The sequence below is a fragment of the Staurois parvus genome, unplaced genomic scaffold, assembly GCF_062004578.1.
Source record: "Staurois parvus isolate SC_StPar_1 unplaced genomic scaffold, SC_StPar_1.0 ptg000064l, whole genome shotgun sequence".
In the NCBI taxonomy this organism is placed as follows: Eukaryota; Metazoa; Chordata; class Amphibia; order Anura; family Ranidae; genus Staurois; species Staurois parvus.
Genome location: NW_028317860.1, coordinates 7,875,322 through 7,887,860, shown reverse-complemented (window position 1 = coordinate 7,887,860; position 12,539 = coordinate 7,875,322).

Below are 12,539 nucleotides of genomic sequence, written 5' to 3'. Positions count from 1 at the left end.
ACTGCAACTGCTTTCTTTAAGTCCCACCAGAGGTTCTCAATCGGATTTAAGTCTGGTGACTGCGATGGCCACTCCAAAATGTTCCAGCCTTTCCTCTGCAACCATGCTCTAGTGGACTTGGAGGTATGCTTGGGATCATTGTCCTGTTGAAAGGTCCAACGTCTCCCAAGCCTCAGGTGTGTGACGGACTGCATCACGTTTCCATCCAATATCTCCTGGTACTGAAGAGAATTCATGGTACCTTGCACACGCTGAAGCTTCCCTGTACCTGCAGAAGCAAAACAGCCCCAAAGCATGATTGACCCTCCACCATGCTTCACAGTAGGCAAGGTGTTCTTTTCATCATAGGCCTTGTTCTTCCTCCTCCAAACATAGCGTTGATCCATGGGCCCAAACAGTTCTAATTTTGTTTCATCAGTCCACAGAACACTATCCCACAACTTTTGTGGTTTGTCCACATGGCTTTTGGCATACTGCAGTCGACTCTTCTTATTCTTTGGAGACAGCAAGGGGGTACGCCTGGGAGTTCTGGCACGGAGGCCTTCATTACGCAGTGTGCGTCTTATTGTCTGGGCTGAAACTTCTGTACCCACATCTGACAAATCTTTTCTCAGTTCCTCAGCAGTCACACGGGGACTTCTCTCCACTCTACGCTTCAGGTAGCGCACAGCAGTCGAAGTCAGCATCTTCTTTCTGCCACGACCAGGTAGCGTTTCAACAGTGCCCTTTGCCTTGAATTTGCGAATGATGCTTCCTAAGGTGTCTCTTGGTATGTTTAACATCTTTGCAATCTTCTTATAGCCATTGCCCTTCCTGTGAAGAGAAATCACCTCTTCTCTTGTCTTCCTGGACCATTCTCTTGCCTTCACCATGTTTGTAACCACACCAGTAAATGTCTAGAAGGAGCTGAGTATCACAGTCATTTTAAAGCTGCCTAATTGGTGCTTATTATGCTTGATTGCTGCTCGGTGACATCCACAGGTGTTTTCAATACCTGATGGAAAGCACCTGTATGAACCTCTGTTCTTCAGAGTGGTAGTCTTTAAGGGGTTGAATAATTGTGGCAATGAAGAAACCACATAAGAACCATTTACTACTGTATTTAGAGATGAGCGAAGAAATGAAAAATTCGATTCGACTGATTCGGCGAATTCGTGGACAATATTCGATTCGAGTCGAATAAATTCGCTGTGAATTTAACTTAAAAAAGGGTGTTTCTAGGCTTCAGAGAGACTTAATATTAGTGCAGAACACTGTACCTTTAATTTAAATGCCCTTGGAGTCTGCTGGGGAAGAGAAATAATACTGTCTGTCAGTATGACATGCAGATGAGTGCCGTCGATCTTAGAATCACTGCACACTTCACTCCTTTGGCCAGTCACGGGGCCAAAACCAGTGTTTGGAGCCACAGTGTGGCGGTGGAGGCAGCAGCAATGGGAGGCCATACAGCAACCTATGACAAAATGGAAACCAGCAGGAGCGTGAGGAGACCTGAAAGTGGCACATGGCAGAGTGGGAGCAATGGGAGGCGGTACAGGGACCCAGGTCACACTATGGGCCCAGCAGCAGCGTGACCAGGCGGTACGGGGGCCCATGGCCGATATGGGGCTTGGTGGCACCTATGGAAGGCCTGTAATCTGCCAGCAACCTATGACAAAATGGACAACCGCAGGAGTGTGAGGAGATTTCAAAGTGGCACATGGCAGAGTGGAAGCAATGGGAGGCCGTACAGGGACCCAGGTCACACTGTGGGACCAGCATCAGCGTGAACAGGCGGTACGGGGGCCCATGGCCGATTTGACCTCATTCATCCCATAGTCCTGCCGACTCACGAATAGCGTGGCCTCCTCAAAGGGCCTGAGCAAGCGCAGGTGTCACACATGAGCTGCCAATGGCTGACATCTAAGTTACACAGGGAGTACCTTTATCCGCTTTTAACATCAGGAAATCTGTGATGGCCTTTAGCTGTTCGTAAAGGCGGTCTAACATATGTAGGGTTGAATTCCACCTTGTTGCAACGTCACAGCATGAGGAGTCGGTACGGGGGCCCATGGCAGATTACATGTCTGGCAGCAGCTATGTGAGGCCCGTAATCTGCCTGCACCCTATGTCAAAAAATTAAACACACCAGCAGTGTGAAGAGACCTGAAAGTGGCACATGGCAGCAGAGTGTGGCGATGGAGACAGCAGCAATGGGAGGCCGTACAGGGACCCATGAGAGACTCTAGACTTGGCAGCAGCATGAGGAGGCGGTATATAGGGGCCCATGGCAGATTAGGGGCCTGGCAGCAGCTATGTGAGGCCCGTAATCTGCCTGCACCCTATGTCAAAAAATTTAACACACCAGCAGTGTGAAGAGACCTGAAAGTGGCACATGGCAGCAGAGTGTGGCGATGGAGACAGCAGCAATGGGAGGCCTTACAGGGACCCATGACAGACTCTGGACTTGGCAGCAGCATGAGGAGGCGGTATATAGGGGCCCATGGCAGATTAGGGGCCTGGCAGCAGCTATGTGAGGCCCGTAATCTGCCTGCACCCTATGTCAAAAAATTTAACACACCAGCAGTGTGAAGAGACCTGAAAGTGGCACATGGCAGCAGAGTGTGGCGATGGAGACAGCAGCAATGGGAGGCCTTACAGGGACCCATGACAGACTCTGGACTTGGCAGCAGCATGAGGAGGCGGTATATAGGGGCCCATGGCAGATTAGGGGCCTGGCAGCAGCTATGTGAGGCCCGTAATCTGCCTGCACCCTATGTCAAAAAATTTAACACACCAGCAGTGTGAAGAGACCTGAAAGTGGCACATGGCAGCAGAGTGTGGCGATGGAGACAGCAGCAATGGGAGGCCGTACAGGGACCCATGAGAGACTCTAGACTTGGCAGCAGCATGAGGAGGCGGTATATAGGGGCCCATGGCAGATTAGGGGCCTGGCAGCAGCTATGTGAGGCCCGTAATCTGCCTGCACCCTATGTCAAAAAATTTAACACACCAGCAGTGTGAAGAGACCTGAAAGTGGCACATGGCAGCAGAGTGTGGCGATGGAGACAGCAGCAATGGGAGGCCGTACAGGGACCCATGAGAGACTCTAGACTTGGCAGCAGCATGAGGAGGCGGTATATAGGGGCCCATGGCAGATTAGGGGCCTGGCAGCAGCTATGTGAGGCCCGTAATCTGCCTGCACCCTATGTCAAAAAATTTAACACACCAGCAGTGTGAAGAGACCTGAAAGTGGCACATGGCAGCAGAGTGTGGCGATGGAGACAGCAGCAATGGGAGGCCGTACAGGGACCCATGAGAGACTCTAGACTTGGCAGCAGCATGAGGAGGCGGTATATAGGGGCCCATGGCAGATTAGGGGCCTGGCAGCAGCTATGTGAGGCCCGTAATCTGCCTGCACCCTATGTCAAAAAATTTAACACACCAGCAGTGTGAAGAGACCTGAAAGTGGCACATGGCAGCAGAGTGTGGCGATGGAGACAGCAGCAATGGGAGGCCGTACAGGGACCCATGAGAGACTCTAGACTTGGCAGCAGCATGAGGAGGCGGTATATAGGGGCCCATGGCAGATTAGGGGCCTGGCAGCAGCTATGTGAGGCCCGTAATCTGCCTGCACCCTATGTCAAAAAATTTAACACACCAGCAGTGTGAAGAGACCTGAAAGTGGCACATGGCAGCAGAGTGTGGCGATGGAGACAGCAGCAATGGGAGGCCGTACAGGGACCCATGACAGACTCTGGACTTGGCAGCAGCATGAGGAGGCGGTATATAGGGGCCCATGGCAGATTAGGGGCCTGGCAGCAGCTATGTGAGGCCCGTAATCTGCCTGCACCCTATGTCAAAAAATTTAACACACCAGCAGTGTGAAGAGACCTGAAAGTGGCACATGGCAGCAGAGTGTGGCGATGGAGACAGCAGCAATGGGAGGCCGTACAGGGACCCATGAGAGACTCTAGACTTGGCAGCAGCATGAGGAGGCGGTATATAGGGGCCCATGGCAGATTAGGGGCCTGGCAGCAGCTATGTGAGGCCCGTAATCTGCCTGCACCCTATGTCAAAAAATTTAACAGACCAGCAGTGTGAAGAGACCTGAAAGTGGCACATGGCAGCAGAGTGTGGCGATGGAGACAGCAGCAATGGGAGGCCGTACAGGGACCCATGAGAGACTCTAGACTTGGCAGCAGCATGAGGAGGCGGTATATAGGGGCCCATGGCAGATTAGGGGCCTGGCAGCAGCTATGTGAGGCCCGTAATCTGCCTGCACCCTATGTCAAAAAATTTAACACACCAGCAGTGTGAAGAGACCTGAAAGTGGCACATGGCAGCAGAGTGTGGCGATGGAGACAGCAGCAATGGGAGGCCGTACAGGGACCCATGAGAGACTCTAGACTTGGCAGCAGCATGAGGAGGCGGTATATAGGGGCCCATGGCAGATTAGGGGCCTGGCAGCAGCTATGTGAGGCCCGTAATCTGCCTGCACCCTATGTCAAAAAATTTAACACACCAGCAGTGTGAAGAGACCTGAAAGTGGCACATGGCAGCAGAGTGTGGCGATGGAGACAGCAGCAATGGGAGGCCGTACAGGGACCCATGACAGACTCTAGACTTGGCAGCAGCATGAGGAGGCGGTATATAGGGGCCCATGGCAGATTAGGGGCCTGGCAGCAGCTATGTGAGGCCCGTAATCTGCCTGCACCCTATGTCAAAAAATTAAACACACCAGCAGTGTGAAGAGACCTGAAAGTGGCACATGGCAGCAGAGTGTGGCGATGGAGACAGCAGCAATGGGAGGCCTTACAGGGACCCATGACAGACTCTGGACTTGGCAGCAGCATGAGGAGGCGGTATATAGGGGCCCATGGCAGATTAGGGGCCTGGCAGCAGCTATGTGAGGCCCGTAATCTGCCTGCACCCTATGTCAAAAAATTTAACACACCAGCAGTGTGAAGAGACCTGAAAGTGGCACATGGCAGCAGAGTGTGGCGATGGAGACAGCAGCAATGGGAGGCCGTACAGGGACCCATGAGAGACTCTAGACTTGGCAGCAGCATGAGGAGGCGGTATATAGGGGCCCATGGCAGATTAGGGGCCTGGCAGCAGCTATGTGAGGCCCGTAATCTGCCTGCACCCTATGTCAAAAAATTTAACACACCAGCAGTGTGAAGAGACCTGAAAGTGGCACATGGCAGCAGAGTGTGGCGATGGAGACAGCAGCAATGGGAGGCCGTACAGGGACCCATGACAGACTCTGGACTTGGCAGCAGCATGAGGAGGCGGTATATAGGGGCCCATGGCAGATTAGGGGCCTGGCAGCAGCTATGTGAGGCCCGTAATCTGCCTGCACCCTATGTCAAAAAATTTAACACACCAGCAGTGTGAAGAGACCTGAAAGTGGCACATGGCAGCAGAGTGTGGCGATGGAGACAGCAGCAATGGGAGGCCGTACAGGGACCCATGAGAGACTCTAGACTTGGCAGCAGCATGAGGAGGCGGTATATAGGGGCCCATGGCAGATTAGGGGCCTGGCAGCAGCTATGTGAGGCCCGTAATCTGCCTGCACCCTATGTCAAAAAATTTAACAGACCAGCAGTGTGAAGAGACCTGAAAGTGGCACATGGCAGCAGAGTGTGGCGATGGAGACAGCAGCAATGGGAGGCCGTACAGGGACCCATGAGAGACTCTAGACTTGGCAGCAGCATGAGGAGGCGGTATATAGGGGCCCATGGCAGATTAGGGGCCTGGCAGCAGCTATGTGAGGCCCGTAATCTGCCTGCACCCTATGTCAAAAAATTTAACACACCAGCAGTGTGAAGAGACCTGAAAGTGGCACATGGCAGCAGAGTGTGGCGATGGAGACAGCAGCAATGGGAGGCCGTACAGGGACCCATGAGAGACTCTAGACTTGGCAGCAGCATGAGGAGGCGGTATATAGGGGCCCATGGCAGATTAGGGGCCTGGCAGCAGCTATGTGAGGCCCGTAATCTGCCTGCACCCTATGTCAAAAAATTTAACACACCAGCAGTGTGAAGAGACCTGAAAGTGGCACATGGCAGCAGAGTGTGGCGATGGAGACAGCAGCAATGGGAGGCCGTACAGGGACCCATGACAGACTCTGGACTTGGCAGCAGCATGAGGAGGCGGTATATAGGGGCCCATGGCAGATTAGGGGCCTGGCAGCAGCTATGTGAGGCCCGTAATCTGCCTGCACCCTATGTCAAAAAATTTAACACACCAGCAGTGTGAAGAGACCTGAAAGTGGCACATGGCAGCAGAGTGTGGCGATGGAGACAGCAGCAATGGGAGGCCGTACAGGGACCCATGAGAGACTCTAGACTTGGCAGCAGCATGAGGAGGCGGTATATAGGGGCCCATGGCAGATTAGGGGCCTGGCAGCAGCTATGTGAGGCCCGTAATCTGCCTGCACCCTATGTCAAAAAATTTAACACACCAGCAGTGTGAAGAGACCTGAAAGTGGCACATGGCAGCAGAGTGTGGCGATGGAGACAGCAGCAATGGGAGGCCGTACAGGGACCCATGAGAGACTCTAGACTTGGCAGCAGCATGAGGAGGCGGTATATAGGGGCCCATGGCAGATTAGGGGCCTGGCAGCAGCTATGTGAGGCCCGTAATCTGCCTGCACCCTATGTCAAAAAATTAAACACACCAGCAGTGTGAAGAGACCTGAAAGTGGCACATGGCAGCAGAGTGTGGCGATGGAGACAGCAGCAATGGGAGGCCGTACAGGGACCCATGACAGACTCTAGACTTGGCAGCAGCATGAGGAGGCGGTATATAGGGGCCCATGGCAGATTAGGGGCCTGGCAGCAGCTATGTGAGGCCCGTAATCTGCCTGCACCCTATGTCAAAAAATTAAACACACCAGCAGTGTGAAGAGACCTGAAAGTGGCACATGGCAGCAGAGTGTGGCGATGGAGACAGCAGCAATGGGAGGCCGTACAGGGACCCATGAGAGACTCTGGACTTGGCAGCAGCATGAGGAGGCGGTATATAGGGGCCCATGGCAGATTAGGGGCCTGGCAGCAGCTATAGGAGGCCCATAATCTGCCAGCACCCTATGTCAAAAAATTCAACACACCAGCAGTGTGAGGAGACCTGAAAGTGGCACATGGCATGAGACACTGTGGACCTGGCAGCAGCATGAGGAGGCGGTATATAGGGGCCCATGGCAGATTAGGGGCCTGGCAGCAGCTATGGGAGGCCCATAATCTGCCAGCACCCTATGTCAAAAAATTCTACACACCAGCAGTGTGTGAGGAGACCTGAAAGTGGCACATGGCAGAGTGTGGCGATGGAGACAGCAGCAATGGGAGGCCGTACAGGGACCCATGAGAGACTCTGGACCTGGCAGCAGCATGAGGAAGCGGTATATAGGGGCCTATGGCAGATTAGGGGCCTGGCAGCAGCTATAGGAGGCCCATAATCTGCCAGCACCCTATGTCAAAAAATTCAACACACCAGCAGTGTGTGAGGAGACCTCAAAGTGGCACATGTTTGAGGCATGATTCATGGCGGATTTAGTCAGTTGTGTCAGGAACTGGTGGTTTGAAATCCAGACTAATCCACGCCTGATTCATTTTCACAAACGTGAGTCTCTCCACACTTTGGGTGGACAGTCGTGTCCTCCGCGGAGTTACAATACCTCCTGCCGCACTAAACACGCGCTCCGATGCCACGCTACTGGCCGGGCATGACAGCCTTTCAAGGGCAAATTCAGCTAGTTGGGGCCAAAGGTCAAGTTTCGTTGCCCAGTAGTCAAGGGGATTGTCTACCTCGGTTGGCAGGGTGCTGTCCAAGTAGGCCCAAGCCTGTTGTTTGAGCTCCTGCTCCAGGTCCACCTGATGCTGCTGCTGCTGCTGCGGCTGGTTAGTAGTTTCCTCACTGCGCTGGTGAAGAAAGCTACTCATCATCGACTGCAGACTGAGGCAGCCACTGCTGGTGGAGCTGCCACTGCTCCTACCACCCCACCCCTCCCCTGCTGCCATGCCAGCGGAACGCGAGCGCACAGGGCCCACAGTGTCTGAGGATGGACGTTGGCGCACAAAGGCAGAGACCAACTGACTACATAGGTGGTTTTTATAGTACGTAATTTTGGCCTCCCTCTCAGCAGGTGTGAAAAAGGCCACCATTTTGGACCGGTAGCGAGGGTCCAACAAGGTGGACAGCCAAAAGTCATCCCTCTGTCTGATGGTTATTATTCGGCTGTCGCTACGCAAGCAACCGAGCATGCTATGGGCCATTTGTGCCAAGGAATGCGAGGGACTCCCTGCCTCCATCTCCACAGCATACTGCCACGGTGCGTCTGGGTCCTCTGTCTCCTCCTCCTCCTCCTCTACCAGATGCTCCTGCTCCTCCACTCCTGTCCGCTGAGTGGAAAAACCACCCATTTCACTCAATAATTCCTGAGCACAAATGTCCTCCTCTACCTCCTCCTCTTCTTCCTGTCCTGCCCCCACAGGGGTCATGTGGCGTTGAGATCTGTGCGCCACGTCTACCGCACCCTGACCAGCCATTGTTAACAGCATTTGTTCCAGGACGTGCAACAGAGGAATGACGTCGTTCATCCCATAGTCCTGCCGACTCACGAATAGCGTGGCCTCCTCAAAGGGCCTGAGCAAGCGGCAGGTGTCACGCATGAGCTGCCAATGGCTGACATCTAAGTTACACAGGGGAGTACCTTTATCCGCTTGTAACATCAGGAAATCGGTGATGGCCTTTCGCTGCTCGTAAAGGCGGTCTAACATGTGTAGGGTTGAATTCCACCTTGTTGCAACGTCGCAGATCAGGCGATGCTGTGGAATTCCGTTCTGCCGCTGCAGCTCAATGAGGGTGTTCTTTGCGGTGTAGGAATGGCTGAAATGCATGCACAGTTTACGTGACATTTTAAGGATGTCTTGCAGTGGGATGGTGGATTTTAGGAACCGCTTGACAACCAGATTGAACACGTGAGCCATGCATGGCGCATGGCACAACCTTCCTTGACGCAGAGCAGACACCATGTTCTTTCCGTTGTCAGTCAACATGGTTCCGATTTTTAGTTTGCGCGGAGACAGCCATCTGTCGATTTCTCTGTTCATTACACTCAGAAGTTCCTCCCCTGTGTGACTACGTTCGCCAAGGCATACCAGGTGCAGCACAGCGTGACACCGTTGCGCCCTGCACATGTGATATGCCGGTCGGGTAATGGGACTTGGCACGGGGGTGGCGGCTGAGGACACGGCGGAAAAAGAGGTGGTAGAGGCGGACATGCTTGCTGGACCAAGGACGTGCAAACGTGGAGGCAAAAGCGTCGTGACCTGTCCAAGTTGCTGGTGCGGCTGTGCCGGCACCACGTTCACCCAGTGGGCCGTAAATGACATGTACTGTCCCTGACCGTAGTTACAGCTCCACACGTCGGCGCTGCCGTGCACTTTGGCAGAGACCGACATGCTCAAAGACTGGCCCACCATCTCTTCTACATGTGAATGCAGGGCTGGCACTGCCTTTTGGGCAAAGAAATGACGGCTTGGCACTCTCCACCGCGGCGCGGCACAAGCCATCATTTCTCGGAAAGGTGCTGAGTCCACCAGTTGGAAAGGGAGGGACTGCAGCACCAGCAACTTGGACAGGAGGACGTTCAGCTTTTGCACCGTCGGGTGCGTGCTCGCAAACTGTTGTCTCTTGGATACGGATTCCAAGAAAGACTGTTGACGGAATCCGAGAAGAGGAGTAGCAGGAGAAGGAGCATCTGAACGAGCGGAAGATGCCAATGAGCGACAACTCCCCTCAGCAGAGGTGTTGGAGCCTTGACTGGCTGATAGAGGGCGATTGACAACGTCGGGTGACGGAGCAAGTAACGGAGCGGGTGATGGAGCGGGGGCTGGGGCAGGCAGAACCGCCGTATGTTTATCACGGTTTTCCCAGGCCACCGAATGGTGACGCTGCATATGCTGACGCAACGCTGTAGTCCCAACATGGGCCCCCTGGCCACGCTTGCATTTCTGGCCACATAGTCGACATACGGCTACGTTTACTTCCTCGGGCGGCTTGAGGAAAAATTGCCACACCACCGAGTAGGAAACTTTGCCCCCGCTACTCTTCACTGGCTGACTGCTACTTCCTCCGTGCGCAACGGCACCACTACTGGCCGTGGTGGTAGGCTGCAGTGGAGCTGGTGCTCTACTCCGTGGACGTTTGGCTCCACTGACACTGATGCGACCCTGCTGCTGTCTCCTGGGCAACCCACCGACTGTTTTGCTCGCTGCCAAGCTGCCACCCTCTTCTCCTGATGATGCGGAAGAAATTGCCTGATGACGACGAGGCTGCCAAGTGCGATCAACCTCCTCATCATCAAGTAGGGTCTCCGCCTCACTACTAGCCCCCTCGGCTGCGTCTGGGTCAGGAGACAGACCTGTCTCTAGACCGGCTACCGAGCCACTCTCCTCGCCAGTACTTGTTCGCTTGGCTGCTGAAAAGGCCGATGTCTCCCCCCGTTCCTGACCGCCCTCTGTTAGCTCTTCCTCACTGTACAGTGGGGCTGAGCCCACAGCATGCGATACTTCGCTTGGTGAGGGAACAGCAAAGGACAGGGGCAGGTAGAGGACACGTGATTTCAGTGGGCTTGGTCCCGGGCCATGCCAACTAACGGTTGTGTCTGACGTACCCACCGACCGTTGGCTGTAGGTGTCAGAGGTGACCTGGGAAGAGGAAGACGACCGAGCCAACCAATCAATGACGGCAGGGTTGTCGGTGGAGACACGACCGCTGGATGACACCGGGAGCACTGGCCTCTGGCTGCGAATACTGCTGCCTCGACCCCTTCCTCTGCTGCCACGTCTGCTCGCTCCTAAAACATTGCCTCCTCTGCCACTCCTCTGCATGTTGTCTGACATACTATTTAATTCAACGATTAGGTGTCCCTGAGTAACAATTCTCTGGCACTCAGTAACAATTCTGTCTGTCCCTGAGTATGAATTCTGTGGCCCTGAGTAACAATTATGTGTCTGTGCGAGTAACAATTCTGTGTCTGTGCGAGTAACAATTCTGTGTCTGTGCAAGTAACAATTTTGTGTCTGTGCGAGTAACAATTCTCTGGCACTCAGTAACAATTCTGTCTGTCCCTGAGTAACAATTCTCTGGCACTCAGTAACAATTCTGTCTGTCCCTGAGTATGAATTCTGTGGCCCTGAGTAACAATTCTGTGTCTGTGCGAGTAACAATTCTGTGTCTGTGCAAGTAACAATTTTGTGTCTGTGCGAGTAACAATTCTCTGGCACTCAGTAACAATTCTGTCTGTCCCTGAGTAACAATTCTCTGGGACTCAGTAACAATTCTGTCTGTCCCTGAGTATGAATTCTGTGGCCCTGAGTAACAATTCTGTGTCTGTGCGAGTAACAATTCTGTGTCTGTGCAAGTAACAATTTTGTGTCTGTGCGAGTAACAATTCTCTGGCACTCAGTAACAATTCTGTCTGTCCCTGAGTAACAATTCTCTGGCACTCAGTAACAATTCTGTCTGTCCCTGAGTAACAATTCTCTGGCACTCAGTAACAATTCTGTCTGTCCCTGAGTAACAATTCTCTGGCACTCAGTAACAATTCTGTCTGTCCCTGAGTAACAATTCTCTGGCACTCAGTAACAATTCTGTCTATCCCTGAGTATGAATTCTGTGGCCCTGAGTAACAATTCTGTGTCTGTGCGAGTAACAATTCTGTGTCTGTGCAAGTAACAATTTTGTGTCTGTGCGAGTAACAATTCTCTGGCACTCAGTAACAATTCTGTCTGTCCCTGAGTAACAATTCTCTGGCACTCAGTAACAATTCTGTCTGTCCCTGAGTATGAATTCTGTGGCCCTGAGTAACAATTCTGTGTCTGTGCGAGTAACAATTCTGTGTCTGTGCAAGTAACAATTTTGTGTCTGTGCGAGTAACAATTCTCTGGCACTCAGTAACAATTCTGTCTGTCCCTGAGTAACAATTCTCTGGCACTCAGTAACAATTCTGTCTGTCCCTGAGTAACAATTCTCTGGCACTCAGTAACAATTCTGTCTATCCCTGAGTATGAATTCTGTGGCCCTGAGTAACAATTCTGTGTCTGTGCGAGTAACAATTCTGTGTCTGTGCAAGTAACAATTTTGTGTCTGTGCGAGTAACAATTCTCTGGCACTCAGTAACAATTCTGTCTGTCCCTGAGTAACAATTCTCTGGCACTCAGTAACAATTCTGTCTGTCCCTGAGTATGAATTCTGTGGCCCTGAGTAACAATTCTGTGTCTGTGCGAGTAACAATTCTGTGTCTGTGCAAGTAACAATTTTGTGTCTGTGCGAGTAACAATTCTCTGGCACTCAGTAACAATTCTGTCTGTCCCTGAGTAACAATTCTCTGGCACTCAGTAACAATTCTGTCTGTCCCTGAGTAACAATTCTCTGGCACTCAGTAACAATTCTGTCTATCCCTGAGTATGAATTCTGTGGCCCTGAGTAACAATTCTGTGTCTGTGCGAGTAACAATTCTGTGTCTGTGCAAGTAACAATTTTGTGTCTGT